This window comes from Ixodes scapularis, unplaced genomic scaffold (genome assembly GCF_016920785.2).
Source record: "Ixodes scapularis isolate PalLabHiFi unplaced genomic scaffold, ASM1692078v2 PGA_scaffold6__148_contigs__length_123643588, whole genome shotgun sequence".
Lineage (NCBI taxonomy): Eukaryota > Metazoa > Arthropoda > Arachnida > Ixodida > Ixodidae > Ixodes > Ixodes scapularis.
Genome location: NW_024609881.1, coordinates 3,612,039 through 3,633,084, shown reverse-complemented (window position 1 = coordinate 3,633,084; position 21,046 = coordinate 3,612,039). Strand labels below are relative to the sequence as shown.

Genomic DNA, 21,046 nt, shown 5'->3' with positions numbered 1-21,046 from the left:
GACGAAAGTTCCACTGTGACGAACGGCCCTGTTACCAGTTGCCCTATGACGAATCGACATGCGACGGATGGGCCGTATCCCTTTCTAAACACGTGTCCGTGCAAGTACGTGTATAAACTATACTTTTCCTGACAGCAAACGTAACCCCGCCACCCCTGCATTGTTGTCTATCCTGACGAAATATAGTAAAAGATGACACGCCCTCAAAAATAATCGAGTCATCCACTTCATCAATTAACCAGGTTTCCGTGAGAGCAACGATATCAGCAGAGCATGATTCAATCAAAGATGAGATGTCGTCTCGCTTTGATAAGACACTCCGAATGTTGGTGTACAAAGCATTTAGGGAAATTTATTTTAGCAGGATGCGAAATAGACGCGGTTACATTAAGATAACAACGCGGCGTATTGACAGATGCAGGGGAACTGGGCAAAAGAGTTTGCGATGATGAATAGTTTACATGTCATTCGTTTACGTCGGTGGCGTTTACTAGTGGGACTGCAGATTCAAGGGCGCTGTCTTTTTTTCAAAACGCAAGCGTACTTTGTCTCCAGCCTTCCCGACAGTTTTAGAAAATTGAAGCAGATTTCTACGCTTGACTCTGCCTCCGAGTTGTCGTTGCTATCACTAAATTCAGTACCTTTTAGTTTAAATCCGTTTGAAAGAACTCTTCCCATTTCTTTTTCAATCAAGAATTTGGCTATTATTGGCGTGTGCTTATTACTTGATAAACGGCCTAGTCGATGTGCTCTGCTTTCCACTTTTACACCAAGCTTCGATTCACACAGTTCCATAATCAACTTCTCGGAATCCAGCCAGCTTTCACGTTCGCTTGTTTCTTTTATTAAAAAAAGGATCAGATTATTACTACGTGACTGATTTTCTAATTAATCAACCTTCGATTGAAGATGAGACAGAAGAATGTCCCGGTGCACCTCGGTCTCAAGCGGGACAGAGTTCGAACTTGTGGCAGGCACTTGATTATTCTGTCACCGTGATACTCGCTCTTCCAAAGATTTGATCGTTGCTTAAGTTTGTTTCTGATTCGCTTCTAGTTTCTTAATACTGTTCTGAATTGTTGTTTGGCCAGTTTCTATTTCTTTTACTATAGCAAGAACTGACGCGAGTTGCTATTCCTGCAGTTTTGACATGGGTCCGGGATTAGATTCAATATCACCAGCCAAAAGCAGTATCGAACTCAGCACCACGACACTTTTTCGCGGAAAATGCACGAACGAATAGACAGACAAAATTTCGGGATTTGGGGGAAAAGCATTTTGTGCTTTATACACCTTCGATGACAATTAGAGTTGACGATGTGCAGGCAGCGGTTCGTACGGGTAATCTTGGAACTAGCCTGAGTATTGAGGCCACCCTGTACTTGTTCTTCTGCGCGGTCATAAAGTGTCCCTTACCGTCTATACCTGGTCATACTAGCCCGCATTTAGACCCGTTTCAAACGAGGCCTTCCTGTAACTTCTGCATTCATCATCTTGAGCATGTGTTCTGAGCATGCACCGCCGCACCGGACACCAGTGTTGCGCCGAATGCTCGGCGCAACACTGGTGCGTATTTATTAATATTACCCCCCCCCCCCCCCTTCCACCAAAAAAAAAAAAAAAAGATTTTGGTATGGAACGAGTCAGGTGCGACGAGTCAAAGCGAGATATTTTTAAGAATGGCTGTTTTGAAAAGGGCCAGGTGAGAAGGGCGAAACGAGAACGGGACCAAATGAGGAGGGTTGGAATGCGAAAGACGAAACGGGAAAGGGCCAAATGCGACAGGTCCAAGAGAGAAGAATCTTTTTTTTTTTTGAGAATGCTTGTTTTGAGGAGGGCCAAGTGAGAAGGTCGAAACGAGAACGGGCTCAAATGATAACCACCCTTCGGCGCGTAGGCTCGACTTTAAACATGTTTAAGCGCTGCGACGGTGCTCGGTGCCAACTCTGATCCAATCGCACACTTCGCTTTTCAAAAGGGTTTATTATGACAAGCGCGTCCAGTGTTCCGAGTTGTGAATCCACGGGAGTGAAAAAAGGCCACCTCCTCGCAGGGACCTACTTGTGCTCGCAGTGTGGGTACGAGCTCTTCTCGAGCCGTTCCAAGTACGCCCACGACTCCCCGTGGCCGGCCTTCACGGAGACCATGCACGCGGACAGCGTCGCCAAGCACCCCGACCCAAGTCGGCCTGGCGCACTCAAGGTACGGACCTGACTTCTTCTCTGTCCTTTAACCCAGGGGTCGGCAACCTGCGGCCTGCGTGGCAGTTTCATGCGGCCTCTGGCACGACACCAGAAAAGCATCGCCCCTGCTGCTTCGTCACGCAGACTCAAAGACCACACGGCAGTTTTTACCTAGACAGGAACAAGGAGCACTTCCAATTGGCATTGTCGGGCATCCTCAACTTGGCAAGAGAACGCCTCCACTATAGCTTCTTGCCTATTCTTCGCCTGCCCCCCTTCCTCCCACCTTCGAAACTTGGCGTGTGCCCCTCCCTCCCCCCCCCCCTTGTCGGCTTCATGACGACTTGGCCCGCCGCTGCAATAGGTTGCTGACCCCTGCTTTAATCTGTGGCTTATCAATGTTTATTTTTTTCTTCCATAAAACGCACCTCAAAATTTCCTTTTTTTTAATATGCAGTATGCACAAAAACTAAAGGAAAATTTTCCTTCAGATGTTGTTTGTTGCCCTTCACATTCGACCCACGAGCGATGCATTCTGGATAGATTGGCATCTTTGCATCCGTGACAACAGACAGCTGCGCCCACACGGGTCGCTCTCGCAGCATTTATGGTTGAGATGACATCTCCCTTTGCAGTGCGAGTAAGTTATCTTGCGTGATGATCAACCGATGTAGTAATACGCAATAAAAAGAGAGAAAGAGAGAATGGTTGAAAACTACCGGTTCGGCCTCTCCGCCGCTCTCTGTGACTTACGTGCATCAACGGGAAAGATCTTGGCAATTGTAGAGTATGTTTAGGGCACTTTGTCTCAGGTAAGTGCCGCCGGAGTTTACTTCTGCCCGACATCAAACGCCATTTCATTGAATATAATCTCATAGAGACCATTCTATCAACTGGTTTACTCGAAATAAAATGGCTTGCACAACTGAAATTACTTATCTGTATTTTGATTGTACATGATGGGGAAACAGCTCAGAAAACGCAGATTACGAAGACGAACAAACACGACAGGACAATGCTGTACTCGCAACTGAAGAATTTTATTCAAGGAAACAAAGGCAGAAAAGCCGTTTACAACTCCCTGTAACACCGAATTACAGCGCAGCTCTTGAGGAGGAAGAGGGAAGGGTACTGAAGGGGGGGGGGGTCACGTGACCTTGGGGGGTCACGTGACGATGCCGATGATGTCATCAGTGACGTCACTGATGACGTCATCAGTGACGATGACGATGCGGACTCCGATGACGTCATCAGTGATGATGACGATGTGGATGTCGGTGACGTCATCAGTGACGTCACTGATGGCGTCATCAGTGATGATGACGATGCGGATGCCGGTAAGGTCATCAGTGACGTCACTGATGACGTCATCAGTGATGATGCGGATGCCGGTGACGTCATCAGTGACGATGACGTCATCGGGAGGTCACGTGACCTCGGCGGGGGGTCACCTGACCCTGGGGGTGGTCACGTGACATCGGGGAGGTGTCACGTGACTTCGGTAGGGGGGTCACGTGACCTTGGGGAGGGGTCACGTGACCTGGGGAGGGGTCACGTGACCTCTGGGGGTCACGTGACCTTGGGATGACCTTGGGGGGCCGCGTGACCTTGGGGTGACCTTGGTTACGCCGACGCCGACGCCGACGCCGCTCAAGCCGGGAACGGGCCCCTAAAGCGAGATCCAAACCAACGCTTCTTTTTGCGCCTGTAGGTCGTGCGGCTGCGGATGTGACGCATTTTCGTGACGTCGCGCCGCTTCTTCGCTCCTTCCGGGCGCGCACAAGAAAGTTGGATAATTTCAACTTCTTCTCAACGCGCACAAAAACGCGCGGTGACGTAGTAGGGCGCTCCTGTGTCCCGGCCAATCGGTGGAGGGCAAGCTAGTTCCGGCTCCGCGTTTCTCGCCGTCTGGCTGCCCTCTCCTCCCCCCCTTTTATTCTCTTCCAACATGACAACGCGATCTCTCTCTCTCTCTCTTTCTCTCGCCGTCTGGCGGGCCAGTCTGTCGCAGCTGCACTTTGCTTGTGCGCTCGTGCCTGCGTGCGCGCCCGCCCGAAGCTGGCCCGTCCAAACCAAAGCGCACGGTTCTGACTCAGAAAGCGCGCCCGGAAACAGCAAAAACGTCAGGAAATGCGTCACATCCGCAGCCGCACGACCTACAGGCGCAAAAAGGAGCGTTGGTTTGGATCGCGCTTTAGAGCTGCGCTCTAAAAAAAAAAAACCGAGGGCGCCTTAGCACTTGTGAGTGGTGAATGCAAAAGCATGAATGTCGAATTGAACACCGTAGAATGCTCCTTCGAGTTTGGCGGTGCAAGGGCGGCTTAGCACTCGCTCCCCCCCCCTTCCTCGGTCCTCAGGGCCTCCGTCGAGTGCGCGCCACAGTGCATAGAGATCATACATACTAACTCTAGAGGAAAAGTTCCGCCATTTCCCCATGCATTCTGGGTGCCGCAAGCGGCGGAGCTTGCAGGCAGACCTTCGGGGTCCCACACATGGTTACCGACCTGCCTACGATTTCACGAATATAATTATATCATCAGAACAGTTTCATGAACTTCAACAATCCACGAACTTACCGGTGGAAAGATATTCGCGTTCCTTTCGAAGCTTTCTTTTTGCATAGCGCGCAGATGTACGGCCTCCCGTCAACACCAAACTAAACCCGATAACCGGCTTCGCGGGTGGCCGCGCCGCCGCGCCCCGGGAATGCGAAACCGCGCAACCACCAGATTTCCGAGATTTCGACAGAAGTGAAATTAATGCAGCGTAATGAGTATACTGCTTTTAGAGCGCAGCTCTTAGGGGCCCGTTTCCGGCTTGAGCGGCGTCGGCGTCGCCGTCGCCGTCGGCGTAACCGCGCGGTGCATTATGGGAAATGTCCCATAATGCACCGCGCGAGCCCCCCACCGGGGTCACGTGACCTCGTGGGGGGCACGTGACCCCCCCCCCCGAGGTCACGTGACCCCCAGAGGTCACGTGACCCCCGCCGATGTCGCGTGACCCCCGATGACGTCATCGTCACTGATGACGTCACCGGCATCCACATCTTCATCGTCATCATCACTGATGACGTCATCGTCACTGATGACGTCATTAGTGACGTCACTGATGACGTCACCGGCATCCACATCGTCATCTTCATCACTGATGACGTCACCGGCATCCACATTGTCATTGTCATCATCACTGATGACGTCACCGGCATCCGCATCGTCATCGTCATGATCACTGATGCCGTTACCGACATCCGCATCGTCATCGTCATCATCACTGATGACGTCATCAGTGACGTCACTGATGTCGTCACTGGCATCCGCATCGTCATCGTCATTATCACTGATGACGTCATCAGTGACGCCACTGATGACGTCACCGACATTCGCATCGTCATCGTCATCATCACTGGTGAAGTCATCAGTGACGTCACTAATGACGTCATCGGTATCCGCATCGTCATCGTCACTGATGACGTCATCAGTGACGTCAGTGATGACATCTTCGGCATTGGGGGGGTCACGTGACCCCCCAAGGTCACGTGACCCCCCTGGTTAGTTGAAACCCCCCCCCCCCAGTACCCTTCCCTCCTCCTCCTCAAGAGCTGCGCTCTAATTCGGCGTTACATGGAGTTGTAAGCGGCTTTCACTTTTTTATAAGCGTTACAATAGCTCAGAATTAAGTTTACAACGTTAAATTATCTCTGTCTTCGCGATTACCATTGCGACGGTCGTCCTTCAGCTGGCAACATTTGTTTCTTCCTCTCGTGTTCTGTCGCTCTCTTTCGCGATCTTTCACTCGGGACCCAGGATGTCGGCGCACGGGATTTGCTACTCCACCTCACCCACCTTTACCCCCCTGCCACAGTGTTAACCGTGTTCCTTCCACCGGCGCGGGGCCGTAGCGCCGTGGGTGGCATTCCTTGAAACTATGATGCGCGCCAGCCAATGGGAATCGGTATCCATCAATTCGCTGCTACAGACGTTACCGTCTGTAGCAGCTTTGCTCCATCAGACAGGGGAGTTTAGGTGCCATTTGGCGTAGCTTCAAAAGCTATTAACGCCGGTTCGCTCCGTGAGACAGTTAACGATTTCGCATTAAAACATACACAGTGTCTTAAAAGATTGCACACACATAATGGGCCACACTCGGCAACCGTGAAGTGAGTCGGTAATTACATTTATACCGGTTCACTACGTGACTTATTTTTTCACGCCGGAAGGATATCTCTTTTTGCTCTGTTAATCTGTTATTCAAACATCTTCTTGTTTGTCCCACATAACGCCTGTTACACGACAAAGGGATCTTATACACCACACACGAAACAAGTTACAGAAGGTTTTCTTTGCGCCTTGGTACACTTTGCATTCGAACGACCACCTGCCCTGCACCAACCCTGGAACATATCTGTCCTTTTTTCGGGGGCACAGAAAATACTACCGGTATTCCATATCTACCACTTACTTGTTTCAAGTTATGGGACACACGATGTAGGTAGGAGATCACCACCATGCGCTTCTTTTGCCTTTGCGCCTTCGTCCTCTCCACCCCGCTAGCTTTTTAAAGAAGTGTGCTGGCTACTTCCGCCAAGAGTGCCAACGGGTATGTACCGTGCGACACCGGACTACCTGCAGCGTGGAAGATATGGATTGAACGCCCTATAAACTGACCGCATAAATCGGTTCCATAAGTTATCGCGCTGGGATTTACAGGGGTGGAACGGCTGCGCCATTTGCGCCATTTCGCGCCAGACGCATGTGTCTGCGCCATCCTGCGCCATGTTGCAGAAACTGCGCCAAAGCCAATACCTCGCGCCATTATGCGCCAAATCGCAAAACGTGCGCCAAAAAACTTTTTATTTCGTCTTAGTTTCGGTTTCCATCGACTCGATTGGCTACAATGAGGGCGTTTAGCCTGGTCGGCCTTGTAATCCTTTGTTGTGTTTATTCCCCCTGTCTATCCCGAGTCGGAAGCGCGGGAAAAAAACTCGGATTCTAAGCGCTACACCACCTGCGACTGGATTGTTATTCTTCAACCATAAGCGGTAGGGCAAGTCGGCCGAGGTGAGGTCGAGTCGTTAAGCATCAGATTGCATGAGGCTCTGCGGCCCGGGATCCGGACGTCATCCAGTCGAAAGCAAATGAGCAAGAGATTCCTTTTAGTACTTCATCCTTAGGAGTTGGAACCGCATTCTGGCAAGATAAATCGTGATTCGATAGAACTGAAACGCGGTCCGATCCGGAACCTTGCCGGCCAGCAGCTCTACTTATCTGCTCGGCGTACTTTAACCTTGCTCCTGCTTATCGCTTCAAATACGATAACTTCGTTAATCGTAGCCTGCTGCTTCGATATCGAGTTGCACAATAGGATAAACTCGAAATTTGTTGCCCTGCTCCTCCGTGCGACTGCATGTCCGTTGTTTACGCTCGTCACGTGGTTCGCACATATAATTACTATGTCAATCACGTGCGGGTTGTGCGATAAGTAGTGCTGGTTTGCATTTTGAGCAGCCGAAAGCCACTAAGAAAATATTAAGGACACTATCTTCAGAAACATCAGGTACTAGCTTTTTGATTCTCATTAAGGCTCGCAAAGTTTCAAGTTTTCGCATCTATTACACTGTTATCCCATCTACCTGGGTCCCTAACCACTGATGTTCATCTCTGCTCCTAAGCACAATTGAAATTGCTCCCGTGCTTGTCTAAGACACAAGCTGAAGTGCAATGCAAACTGATCTGAGCTGCTCCTAGCCTGCTCCAGAATGTAGTTTTAGCTGCTCCCAACCTGCTCTAAAACAGCTGTTTCAGCTGCTCCCGTGGCTGCTCCCAAGTGCATTTCATGAGTTCCACCCCTGGATTTACTACGAAGGGGCTCAAAGCTGGTGAATTCATTAACTAAGAGTGTGAATACATGAAACATCCGGAATCAAAAGAAAGAAAATAAGAATAAACTGGTATTGTTTATCGAAAAATTATCGCTAAGCCTTTTATCTCAAAATCACCAGAAAATTGTGGGCTATTCTGGCGTCTACTACGATTGAAAAATTTGTGAAATGGGAAGAAAATAGAATGCTTACCTATTCTTCACTTCATTTGGCCCAAATACGTGCCACAGTAACACAATAGTTTTAGTGTACATACAAAGTATGGAGAAAACATAGTTTTTGATTTTTCTTGATCTACTCAGGCAAGCCAATATTTCCACGGAAAGCTTCCACCTACTTCAGGCACCTCTGTAGTAAATCCCAGCTCGATTAGGTAAGAAACCGATTTATACGGTTAGTTTAAAGTGCGTTCAATCCATTTCGCCCACGCTGTAGCTGAGCTCAATGACTGTTGGGAGGTGTCAACGATCGTTGACTGAATGACAATTAAGAGCGCTAGTGTAACTAGGGTTAAGACACCCCTGGAGCTGTTGTAGGATTTTATCGTAACTTACGCAAAACTTGCAATAATTTCGGTTCGTGAATACGGATTTGTTTGTTACGTTTTGTTGTACGCACCTTTTTTGCTGTAAGATCGTTTCGTGAATATTGCCAATGGCCTCTGATGTGTCCAGGTTGTTACTGTGTGGTACTCTTAGAAACATTAAGGAAGGTGGTGAGGAACATATGACACCTAGAGGCCAAGTGAATGATTCCTTTAATTTTGTGCAAATCGCTCATTTTAAAAGCTTACGAGTCATCAGAAAGGTGGTACAACTCATCATCAGAAATGGTAGAGCACTTGTCACTTTCACATAAGGTACCTGTATTTATTCTTCGGCTAAAGCGGACGTCGACTTTAAGGACATGTCATCTTTCCCCGTCATAGCGCGTCGAAAGCTTTTTTTATTTTTTTTTATTGTAAGCATGCCTTTGATTCATGGTTTAAGCGTCCTTGTTTGCATTATAACTTGTGTTTGAACTAGTTGGCCCACAAAAATTAAAAAAAGTATAAAAAGCGCGAACAAAACAAGGACAATAAAGACACGAAGACAACAAGACAGGTGCTAACTCTCTGCTGATTTTTATTTGAAGTCAACATCGCATATGTATACACACTCTTCTGTCTGACCCGCATCACAACCAATCGCCACTCCTAAAACTACGATCCGGAACCATCACTTCTTCCTTAATTAAAAAAAAATGTTGTGCTAACACAATTGTCATCTGTCTTTATGATTAAAAAAAAAAACGCCTCAATAATAATGTCTTTAGTTCCATACATAGCATCCTATCTTTTTTTTTTTAAAGCACGTGACGCTCAACATTGGAATGTCTCTAAATATGTGCGGGCATGTAAGTTGTCACAACCAAGGGAAGGTTTCCATGTACAAATGCATACGTGTTAAGGCATGCATTTTCCGGTCATTTGGCTGAACTCCCAAGGGTTAAAAGCATGTTCTGAAAACTTGAAAATTTAATATATATATATATATATATTGGTGTTTTTACTTAACTTATGCACGGTTTTAAAGTCGAATTTTCAATTTGACAAAAATATGTTTGGAGATAATTTTCAACTGAATAAATGTAAAAATAGAAAACTTAGCAAAAAAAAAATTTCTTTTTTTCAAGTTATTGATTATCGAAGCAACAAAGACGAAAAGTTTGCGTTTTTTCCACCTGTCAATATTCGTACGTTTGGTCACTTCCTGTTTTGTCACTTCTCAAACTACTGCGCTAGGACTCTTCTGTGACACCTCTAAGTAGAGCTAATTGTGCTTATTGAAAAAAAAAACACTTGTATTTGAAAATGTAATAAAAAAAAATTGGAAATCTTTTTTCTTAGTAATTTTGGGCAAATTTTGGCAATGTTTTACGTGTGGCCTTTCTAAGATATATTAACGAACTCAATGTGAAAGCTCAAACTTGGTTCTTTTTCTTGCATACAAATTCAATATTATATGTCACACATAAAATCCTTGGCCCTGCTATTTTGCATCCCCTCGTTTCCTTTGAAGCGTGCGCTTCTACACCTTCCCCTCGCCTTCCGCGCATTCTCCCACCATACATGTGGGTGCACTCGATGCAATGGCACGATGGATGCGTTGACACGATGGATGCGTTAACACATCCATCGAGCCAGCAGATACACCGAGCCATTACATCCATCGAAGGATGTAATGGCATGGTGGATATACTAGCTCGTTGGATGTGTTGACATGTGTATGGATGTAGCTGCTCGATGGATGTACTTGCTCGTTGGATGTAGTTGCTCGTTGGATGTAATTGCTCGATGGACGTAATTGCTCATCTTTCCTGTCACGATTCCTAGCGTGCCATTACATCCATCGTGCTAGCGCATCCATAGAATCCAAGATGGCCGCCATTGGGCTTCTTGGGTTATTCATATTCTTATACGGGGAGCAAATTCGCCTGCTTCTTTTTCAGGGGTTGTGGGGACGTCACAAGGCCGAGCTCTCACTGGTTCTGAATGAAGAATAGTGGGTAGACCTCAAGGCAGCTTGCTTTGAGGTCTACATACTATCCTTTATTCAGAGCCAGTCATAGTTCGGCGTCTTTCTGACGTCACCACAACCTCTGCGCAAAATGCAGACGACTTGATCTCCGCACTGGTTCGGGGCCCACAGGGAACAAACGCTAAGCCCCCGAACGTTAGTATATCACAATTAAATTCTATAAGACATTAAGATTTTTTTTTTCTCAAAGCGAAATAAAAGGTGTGATTCTCTGTACCGTCCTAATTCCATAATAAAGTTTATGTTTAGTTAATTTTGAGGGATAAAAAAGCCGTAACTAAATTTTGATCACTGTGGAAACAACAAACAACAAGCCGACGCTGCACGCTCGACTTTGGAGACGCGGAGGGCCGCAGAAAGTGTATGACGCACAAAGGGTCCTTTTACTCGCTTTTGTACATTCAATATAGCGTATAACTCTTCAAAATAACGTTAACTATTATACCGCATAGTTAAACGAAGAAAGAAGCCTGCGTGATTGGTGGATGTGATGGCACGTTTTTGGACGAAGCCGCTCGATGAAACGGATGAGACGCGATGGATGTAACGGCACGATGGATGTAATGACACGATGGATGTAACGGCATGACGAATGTAATGGCACGTTGGATGAACTGGCCAAAAGTGGATGTAAAGGCACGATGAATATGCTGGCACTATGGATGTACGGGCACGATGGATGTAAGGGCACGGAATTGGACGTATCTGCGCGATGGATGTAATGGCACGGTGGATGTGTTGGCCCCAAGCCATGCCGCACTTGTGTCTAATAAATTTTTCTGCGATGGTCTTCCGTTACAGGAATGCGGAGCGCCAGTTCGTCTGCTTCTTTGCAAGGGTTGCGGTGACGTCAGAACGATGCCGAGCTCTTATTGGCTATTGAAAAAAAAAAAGTAGTGGGTAGACCTCGAGGCGTCTAGCATTGAAGTCTACCCACTACCCTTTCAATCAAAGCCAATCAGAGCTCGGCGTCGTCCTGACGTCACCGCAACTCCTGTGCTAGAAGCAGACGACGTTTTTCCGCATTGTCTTACAATAAGCCGCTAGGGGCCATCCATACGACACATTTCAGTGCTCAACAAATTTAGAACTAATGGCCTACTGTTCCTCTGCGCGCGCATGCAGGTGTACTGCGGCAAGTGCAATCAGGGTCTGGGGCACGAGTTCCCGAAGCAAGGCCCCAACGACAAGTCCCGCTTCTGAATATCCTCCGAGTCCCTGCGCCTCGTGCCCAACACGGAAGCAGGTGAAACAAAGGAGTCCTCGTAACCAGAGCCGTATATAGACGCTTTCAGCGAGTCAGTTACTCGAACTGCCACCAGTCGGCGCGCCCTTCGCGCGCTCCCCGGGCCGCCATAGCCGACCTTCAGTTTCTCGCCGGTGCTCCGCGTTGTGTGCTGCACAGGCCACTACCGGAGGTTTTCGTGTTCTTTTACGTTGCGCGTTGAAATATTGTATTTTCTTTAGGTCTTTTCGATATTTAGGACTTTCATTTAATCATTTGATATTTATATTTCGACATAGCTCTTGCATTTTCTTATTTATGGAATGGAAATGGACAGCGAATGGGTCGACGATACAAGATTATGAGGCTTCAATGACCGCGTAAGTTTATCCCATTCTTACGTTTTTGTAGCTAATAAAGGGCAGTCACCACTATTGCGACATATGTAAATTTCAACTGACGCAGTAAGGCTATCACAGTCTTGCTTCTCGCTGCATGTGCGTGCTCGTTTCCTTAAAGCCGACCCGCATGTAAGCGATTTAGCGTGCGACTAGACGAGCGACGGCGATTTCTCACTGTCGCCCGTCGCATCGCTCGGTTTTGGGATTTCTAGAAAACGTCGCTCACTGTCTTGGTCGCTTGCTCCGTCGCTTCCATGCGGTGCGCCTCGTCGCGCGACTGACTGCGACAGCGAAGCGGGTCGCCGTCGCTTATCTGGTCGCTCGCTAAATCGCTTACATGCGGTTTATGCTCAATTAATTTCCATGCACACACCATTGAACCATTGGCGCCTCGATATTAAGTATAAACCGCATGCAAGCGATTCGGCGAGCAACGAGACAAGCGACGGTGGCCCGCTTCGCTGTCGCTCGGGCAGTCGCGCGACGAGGCAAACCGCATGGAAGCGACGGGAGCAAGCGACCAAGACGTTGAGCGACGTTTTCTAGAAATCCAAAAAACCGAGCGATGTAACAGGCGACAGTGAGAAATCTTCATTGCTGACTCTCGTCGTTGTCGCCGTCGCTCGTCTTGTCGAACGCTATATCGCTTGCATGCGGGTCGGCTTTACGGAAACGAGCGCGCACATGCAGCGAGAAGCACGACTGTGAGAGGCTAATTGCTGCCTCAGTTGAAATTCGCTAATGTCGCAATGGTGTTGACTGCCATTTATTAGCGAGAAGAACGTTAGAGTGGGATGAACTTAAATGGTCTCTGCAGCCATAATCTTGTATCGTCGAACCATTCGCTGTCCGATTCCATTTTATAAATAAGAAAATGCAAGAGCTCTGTTGAAATATAGATATCAAATGATTAAATGAAAGCCCGAAATATCTAAAATACCTAAAGAAAACACACTATTTCAACGCGGAACGTGAAAGAACGCAAAAACAACGCTCCGGTAGTGGCCGGCGCAGCACACAACGCGGAGGAACGGCGAGTAACTGAAGGGCGGCTATGGCGGCAGGGTCACGTGACGTCAAGATGGCGGCGCCCATGAAATGTTGCCTGGAAGGGTCTTATAGAGAGTGTGGCCATTCATTATGTGGGTCGCCTGTCAGTATCGCTCGATCAAGCCGAGTTCCATTCGCCCCGAGGAAGTCACACGAGGGAGCGCTATCATCAAGAAAGGTTTTATCTATACTCAAGGTTAGAGTCCGATGGTGAGGAGGGCCAAGGCTGCTGTGTGGTCCGAGTCTCTCGTTGGAGTGGCTGCCCGGCACCGGTTCTTCTGTCTGCCTCCGCCTTGGAACTGCCTCATGCACCTCGCCCGCCAGGAGCCTCCTTTTTTTTTTCTCGGCTCACGGCGCCGTCCCTTCACGTGCTGTGCGGCTCATTGTCCCCCACACTTGAAAAGTATAGACGGCAAATGAGGAGGTGCCATTGGCCGAGAGCGGGCTGGGCGTATTCCAAGGCGTCTTTACAGATTCGAATGTGGCCAGCCAGAAGCCGCTAGTAATACCCTGGCGGTGGTCGCGAGAAATAGAATTAATAAGTGCCTCAGAATAACTCTCGGTGACCGAAAATATGGTGCACCTGATTTTTTTTATCACGGTCATGCAAAATCAAAATCTAGGAGAACGGTAGACGTGATCTGTACGCCAGGCGCCGAGGGCCGGGAAGATGCCGTCCGAGCGGTCAGACTCTGACCGAGCAAAACAGAGTTCGAGCGGCACATTAGATTCTTACATGATTATAACCGAAGCATCACGCACCATATTTTCAACCATGAAGAGTTTCTCCATTTAACTCTTACGCGCTTATTAAAAGTATTTCTCACTGCCACCGCTAGGGGATTTTTTTCGGCTTCTGGTTGGCTAAGAGAGCACGTCAAGCCTTCTATCTGCGTCTAGTGCACGCCCTGGCTCTACCCTCTCCTCCCATTGACCAAACTCTCTGCTCGTAACGTGCTCGGTCTAGCCGTGCGTGCCTCCCTGGCGCGGCCGGCCCTAGTCCCGTGCCCTAGTCCCAGCAAATAGGCCGCAGAGCACGCGCCTGCGTCCGCAGGTGCGTGCTTTGTGGCTTGTGGAGTTTGAAATGTAGAAAGGCTCTGTGGCGTGCAGAGTGTGAAATGCCGAAATATAGAAGATGCTGAAGTGCTGCACCGAACAAGGTTGGTAAATTATTTTCTCTGCAGGCCGGTTGTCCTATCTTTTTATAAACGACCTCAACGTCACCCACAAAGTTTTCAGACTAGAGGAGTGCTTCGAAGTCGCAGCAGAGCCGGTAGTATTTTTTTTTGTAGTCTACAGGACGCCCGCATGTGAGTAGTGTCCGGAGACTAGTCTCTCTAGTTCAACTTACGTGACATCGTTGATAGTCGTTTGTTTCCTTCGGACCGTGTCAAGTCAGTTCCTTGCAAACGGCCTTGCCTTGCATAACTGGAGTTGCCACGAAACGTGTTTCTACCAGCAGATGACCACGGGTGAAATTAGAAGTGCTGCAAAGCGGAATGCGAGCGACTGCCGACGGCTCAAGGCATGTCCAAACAGGACACTTCAGAAATCGTGAGGCGACACGACTCCATCAAAAATAGTGGAACTTGAAGCTTTCGGCTGTCTGGCAGTCCGATGTCTGTTTGTCAACACCACCAAGCAAACATCACGACTTCATCGCTTCCTCCGCTTTTCTGTGACATCTTAACTCGTCAGACGTGACGTCACGCGCCACCTGCCAATGCTGTCCATCTGTTCTTCCGGGCCTTCGTATCCTTGCCGTGTTCCAAAATTTACTCTATGTTACTCCAGTCCAGGGTAAGGGTTCTGTACCGTTGCGTTCGAAAACCTACCCGCGTCCAGCGTCGCTCTATCTGCGTTATCACATGACACGACCTGCCGGAGTAGCTCTGATCTCTTTGGGTAAGATTTCGAGCACAGCCCTTCCCTTTCCCGTTTTCGGGACCTGGAGAGCAGCGGAGGCCTTGAGCGATTGACCGACAACCAACAGAACTTGTAAGTGGCTGTCCGGACGCACGCGATGAGCCTGGTCAAGGCCCCAGTAGAAAACTCGGGCGAAATTCGCCAAAACATATTTCCCTCCGTCAAAAAAAGTATACGGACGGAAGCGGACTGCCGTTTGACTTATGTCGGAGTCGTGTCGCCTCACAATTTCTACAATATACTGTTTGGACAGACCTTTGTTCGGGCTATAGTCACGAGGACCCTGTTCCGCCGTCTGCTGCTGTTGTCGACATGTTTTTGGCTATCTCTGTCGCTTCGCTGGTTACTGCTCCGCCGCTTCTTTCTCGGCCTCTGCTGTTTACAACGAGTATCCGACGAATCAAGCTCCTTTCGCTTCAGACGGGGCTTCGACCGGAGGTGAAGACGGTCCGGCCCTGGACCAGACGCCCAAGCCGGTGGGACTCCGCTACTGGTGCAGCCTCGTGTAGCGGCCACCACCGCCCTCTGCAGCCTTTGCGGGACCCCAGCTAGGCTCTACAGCTGCAGGCGCTATCTAGCTTCCATCCGCTTTGCTTTAGGTGCTGTACTTGTGGCATACCGGGGCTTTCGAAAACATACCTTTGAATGATGATTTCTTCGATGCGCGAATGGACCCTTTTCAAAATTTAGTCTGGCAACTGTGATCACGATGATCTCGGTGAATGGCATCTGTGCCAAACTAATGGCGGCATTCTTGAGGCAGATGAAGGAAGAAGTTGAAGACATACTACCAAGCGGAGGATACTGAGGCCTGTACGTTTGAGATATTGGTACGACATGACGCACGAATTAGATACTCCCTGAGTGTTTATTTTTGAGTATGGTCCTATCAATTTCTTGGCACAAGTTTGGCTCTAAACCTCTTGATGGCGGAAATTTAATTGAGGCGCTTATGGGTCGCCGCTTTGTACTGGTCAGTTCTTGTGTTCACAACACCGAAACTGAAGCAAATCGAAAAAGATTTATGAGGTAATCCAGGAACCAATTCTTATCTGCCATTGAGGTTCGAAAGTGAGGGTGCCCGATAAAATAACAGTTATGACCATCATTAGTTGTAGAAAGTGAAACTGTTTTCTGAGCTATCAGGTGGCACTGAGTTTCGAAAAGGGTCTATTGAGTGACCCCTCGGTGCCGTAAACCAGTGACGGATGTACCGCTGCTAACGAAGTGGAATGTGCCGACGCGCTTGTCCCACCTGATAGTTTTAGGAGCTATTTTTGTTTATTTGAAAAATTTGTTTTACACACAAACACCCAGTCTCATATGTTCCAGTTTCTTTTGTTTGTAACTCTACGCCTGGTTTGCAGTCTACCAAAGCCTGCCATCCTGCACTTGTTTGTTTTGGAGTCCCTTTTGTTGCGGGGGAATAGAAGTAACTTCTGTTCCAGAACAAACTCGTAGGAGATCACCGTATTCTGCCCCTTAGGCATCCTCTGAATGTCCTCAGAATCATAAGTTCACTTTGGGTGCGTGGTAGGATTTTCTTCAAGAATGTCCATCTTAAACTCCCTACCTCTGTAATCTGGTGCATAAAATACAGATCAGGAGGTAGGTTTTGACAGTTGTGGGGGAGGGATCCGTTAGGGATTCACTGGATAGACCGATCGACGTAGATGCTAACAATCTTCGGATTGGCCGAGACGATGATGCAAATGAAGACGCACTGGTGTTTAGGTGAGATGGATGGTTATGTCAAAGATGACAATTAACTTTTGCTTAGAAAGCAGGGGAATGAGGACTATCAACCATTTAAAATTATGTGCAGTATCTATATTGTAGCAATGTATAAAAATGTTTTCACTGTGAATCTCAAATGTGCGTACTGCTGTCCAATAAGGCACGATGAGAGTTCAAGCATTGTGCCGTGTAAGTCATTTCATGACATGTTCCAGATCTGTCCCATAAATTAGATTATGTGATATGTGTGCCTGTGTAGGTTATACTTTTAAACTCCTTGTCAGTTGAAATCTCCTTTCTGGGTTGAAGTATTCTGTTCTCTGCATACCCTAGGGTACTAAACGTGTGCGCGTTCCTAGAAATAAGGTCACCTGGAACTCAATGGACCGGTCAAGATTGACCCACTTTTAAAGTTCTGCTTCTCAGAAAGGAGGTTCACGATTTCAAAGATGTGGTAAACTAAACCTATACTTTGCTATTTTGCCAAGTTTCACTCATTCAGAATGTGGTGGCTAGTGCGTGGCGCATGCTTTATCACTCTGGCAGCAAGCACAAGGCTAGCAGTGAGAAAGCGCAGATTATATTTTTATCATCCGCGTTTCTTCATTACCATTTGTGCTGCTAAAGTGCTAAAGTTACCATTTGTGCTGCTGCACAAATGGTAACTTTAGCGTACCCCCGCGCTTCAGGCGTGCTTTAAAGGGGCAGTGCGACGATTTCAACGTTGGAAGATTTCGCAGTTTGTATTTTTATATTTATGTAAGGCACAAAGGGGGGGGGGGGGGAGGGGGGAAACGCGCACCTTCTCCCGTTATGTGCCGACCTGTAAACGCGTGTGGCGGTTACGGGAACCACGGTGGCACGTCACTGGGGTACACGTGGAAGGCAACAAAACCTGTCCCCCTTCGCTGCTACACTGGCCATCAGCCCCGTAGCGAATCGTCGTTTGTGTCGATCGCTCGCCGCGACCTTCGGCGATGCTAATCCTTTAAAAGGTCGACGATTGTGGAGGAAGCGGCCGGGGTCCCCGAAGACAGAACCCAATGGGAAACCCAGGCGGTCCCCCTGACATGTCCCTCGACAGGCGGCGAGAGAGTTGAGGTGCACTTTCACCTTCGATTTGTATCATTTTTAAAGCGAGAGCTTTAAGGAAAAGGAAATTGCATCATAATTAATTGGGGGGCTAGTTGGTTGAACATCTAGACGGTGGTTTTAAAAGCGCAAAGGACTAAGAAGAGAAGCAGGGGACAGGACAGAGCTCAAGCGCTCTGTCCTGTCCCCTCCTTCTCTCCTGAGTCCTTTGCGCTTTTAAAACCACCAGAGCTTTAAGGAGCTCACAGGAAAGCCGGCGTCGGTGGGACGGGAAAATTCTGATTGGTCTATGAGTAATTCATTTGCCTTAAAGAAAAAAATGCGAAGAATTTTAGGCGGAGCGGGATCGAATCCACGACTCTTCGGTTGCGAGGCAGAGACGCTACCGACTTTTGTTTGTCTTTATAAAGGTCTTCCAGATACGCTTATATGGTTTGGGAACGAGTGGAGGTTTATAGTCAGCTGTACTTTTTAAAATAAAAACAAAACAAAAAAATAATCCCCGCAGCTTAGTAGCAAAAGCCAGAAAATCGTTGCACTGCCCCTTACTTATTCCAAACATGGACTGATTCTTTTGTTGGTGCCCCACTCCTTTTTGCTATTAACCACTCCTACAAGTGCTCATTGAAGGGAGTTGGTAGTACTATTCCCAAATAAATAATAAAATTTAAGGATTTTTAAGTTTTTGATCGAATCGTGCTATCTTTTATGATTCTTTTTGCAGTCATTGATGTCCGCCAGGGCTGATAATTTATTCACGAAAAAAAAATTTTTTTTCTTAACCGCTTTGTTGGTATGAATTTTGGAAAGCCTTTGCTGAAACACCCGGCCTATATGGTACAAAAAAAGATGGGATGAAGATTAGCTACTGCATGAAGGCATTATACTATCTAGTTAACTTGGCTTTTTTTCATACCATATTCCAGATCAGTTACCAATCATCAGGACAAAAGGTCTTGCGCACTAAAGCAACTTGACCCCACCTCCATGTTTAATTTTCGCTGCAATTTTGTTGTCTGCCAAATGGTGTTGGTAAACCATTTCTTGAAATTGAAGTGTAACGTCATGTCTGCCGCTGCATATACTCATAATTTCAGGGAGAATAGCCAAGTTTTGGGCATAGTTCATCTGCTGTGCAAAGCAGATTGATGTTAGAAACAGAAACAATGCTATTTATGTTTGAGACATCTATGTTTTGAACGAATAACTGATTTTAGACGTTTAGGGTATTTCAATTCACCACATAGAGGGAGAAATGAGTACTGCTCTGCGTGATGCAAAACTTTTTTTACTACGTTTCTTGATGTGGACTCGAGTATATATTGGAATCTCCCCAACATCCGTTTAGTCACACTTGTGGAGTTTCTTTTTTGACAGTTTGTACAGAGAGGCCTTATTCAGCGGGTGTAGGTAAAAATTGCTTCGCACACACAGGCCACCGCATAGACCGGTTATATTATTACGGTGTTACCTGGGACATACAGGTGAACCTTCGAGTGCAAGTGGGTGGTTGGCGCGTCGGTTCATTTCCCGCCTTTTCGCTGGGAGCGGAGCAGACAACAAGTGGCTTGGCGGTGCCTTCTGCAATGATGACGCGGCACTGACAAAGCCTGTGGAGTTGACGGGCGCAGTGTTGCTGAAGAAGCTCCCCGCAGGGCACTGGCCAGGCTTTCTTTGGGGTTCTGTCCCGCTACCAGCTCTCTCTCCATTCCCCTAAATGCGTGCAACATAATTTTGTATAAAGCAACTTTTGCACCTTGCGAGCCTGTACCGCTAAAGGAAGGAGCGACCTGAACAACATTTTCGTATTTTCACATTCTTCAAAAGGATGCGCGTTGTCGTCTCAAAGTTGAAGCGACTTTGCTTTTTCAAAAGACGGGGCGAAAAAAATGCACTTGACATCATGCTGAACAAATCCGGCGAAGAGCACGGACACTGGAAGCAGACGGTCTTTGTCCGTGTTTTTTAATGCCGAAACATCATTGAAAAGTTCAAAGTAACCCTAGAATAATCACGACACTATTTCAAATGAAAGGACAAGTTTGTTCCCTCATCTCTGAACTTTTTCAATATGATCGTTCGCCTTTTCGCTAAATCGTATTTTGATACTCAACATACCAAATTTCTAAAGGTAATGTGTGATCGGCTCAGATTGTAATCCAATTAAGTATTTTTGAGTCACAAGGCCGGTTTACGCAGTTGTGTCTGTTGCGTCCGCAGCAACCGAAACGACACCAACGACAAGTTCACCGGGAGATGTGTTGGTCGTAGCTACGTGGCAAGCGGTGCAAGAGGTAGCATCGGGAAGCAAGTCACGGTTGTTTTGGTTGTGAACGCAACCGTCGCAAATGTGTGAACCAGGATTTACCGTTGTGACCTTCATGTTAAGTCTCTCCTCTTGTTCTAGTTCACTCATTGTATTTTTCACCTTGATGAGATTGCGATAAGAATTGCATGCATGCATTGATTGTCTTCTGCCGTGCCTTATGAACCTTATTAAAAGTTTGCCTTATACAACTGTTCTTGCGTGCACTGTCGCTTCCTTTCGCCGTTGAAAACAGCCGCCTTGGTGGCTCTGGGGCAAGGCACCGGCCTACGGACCCCCGTGGGGCGGGTTCGAATCCTGGCCGAGGTGACCCGGAATGTGGTGGAGGCTTATTGCGGGGAAGGCCTAGATTTCGGTTGCGTATCAGAAGATCCTCAGGCGGTCGAAATTAATCCTTAGTCTTTCACTGGGACGTACCGGATGGCCGTCTTTGATTGAGCTTGAATCAGTGTTGAGAACCTCTTGAATGGTATTGGTAAGAAGACTACGTACTGTTGAGCCATGTTCTACAATGGCGCACAACTCAAAAATGACGTGGGTAAAAAAAAAATGTTTATTGGAAACTGCGCGAGTTTTGAATATTTAGCGGATAGGTTTTCAATATCTGGCATCACCATACTGGTTGCCGTCCTGAGCACATCTCGCAGTG

The 21,046-nt window shown here is 47.6% G+C and overlaps 1 pseudogene; it reads left to right on the top strand.

Moving 5' to 3' along the window:
* LOC115308676 overlaps positions 1–20,593 on the top strand; it is a 53,519-nt pseudogene extending 32,926 nt beyond the window's left edge.
* The last annotated feature ends 453 nt before the right edge of the window (positions 20,594–21,046 follow it).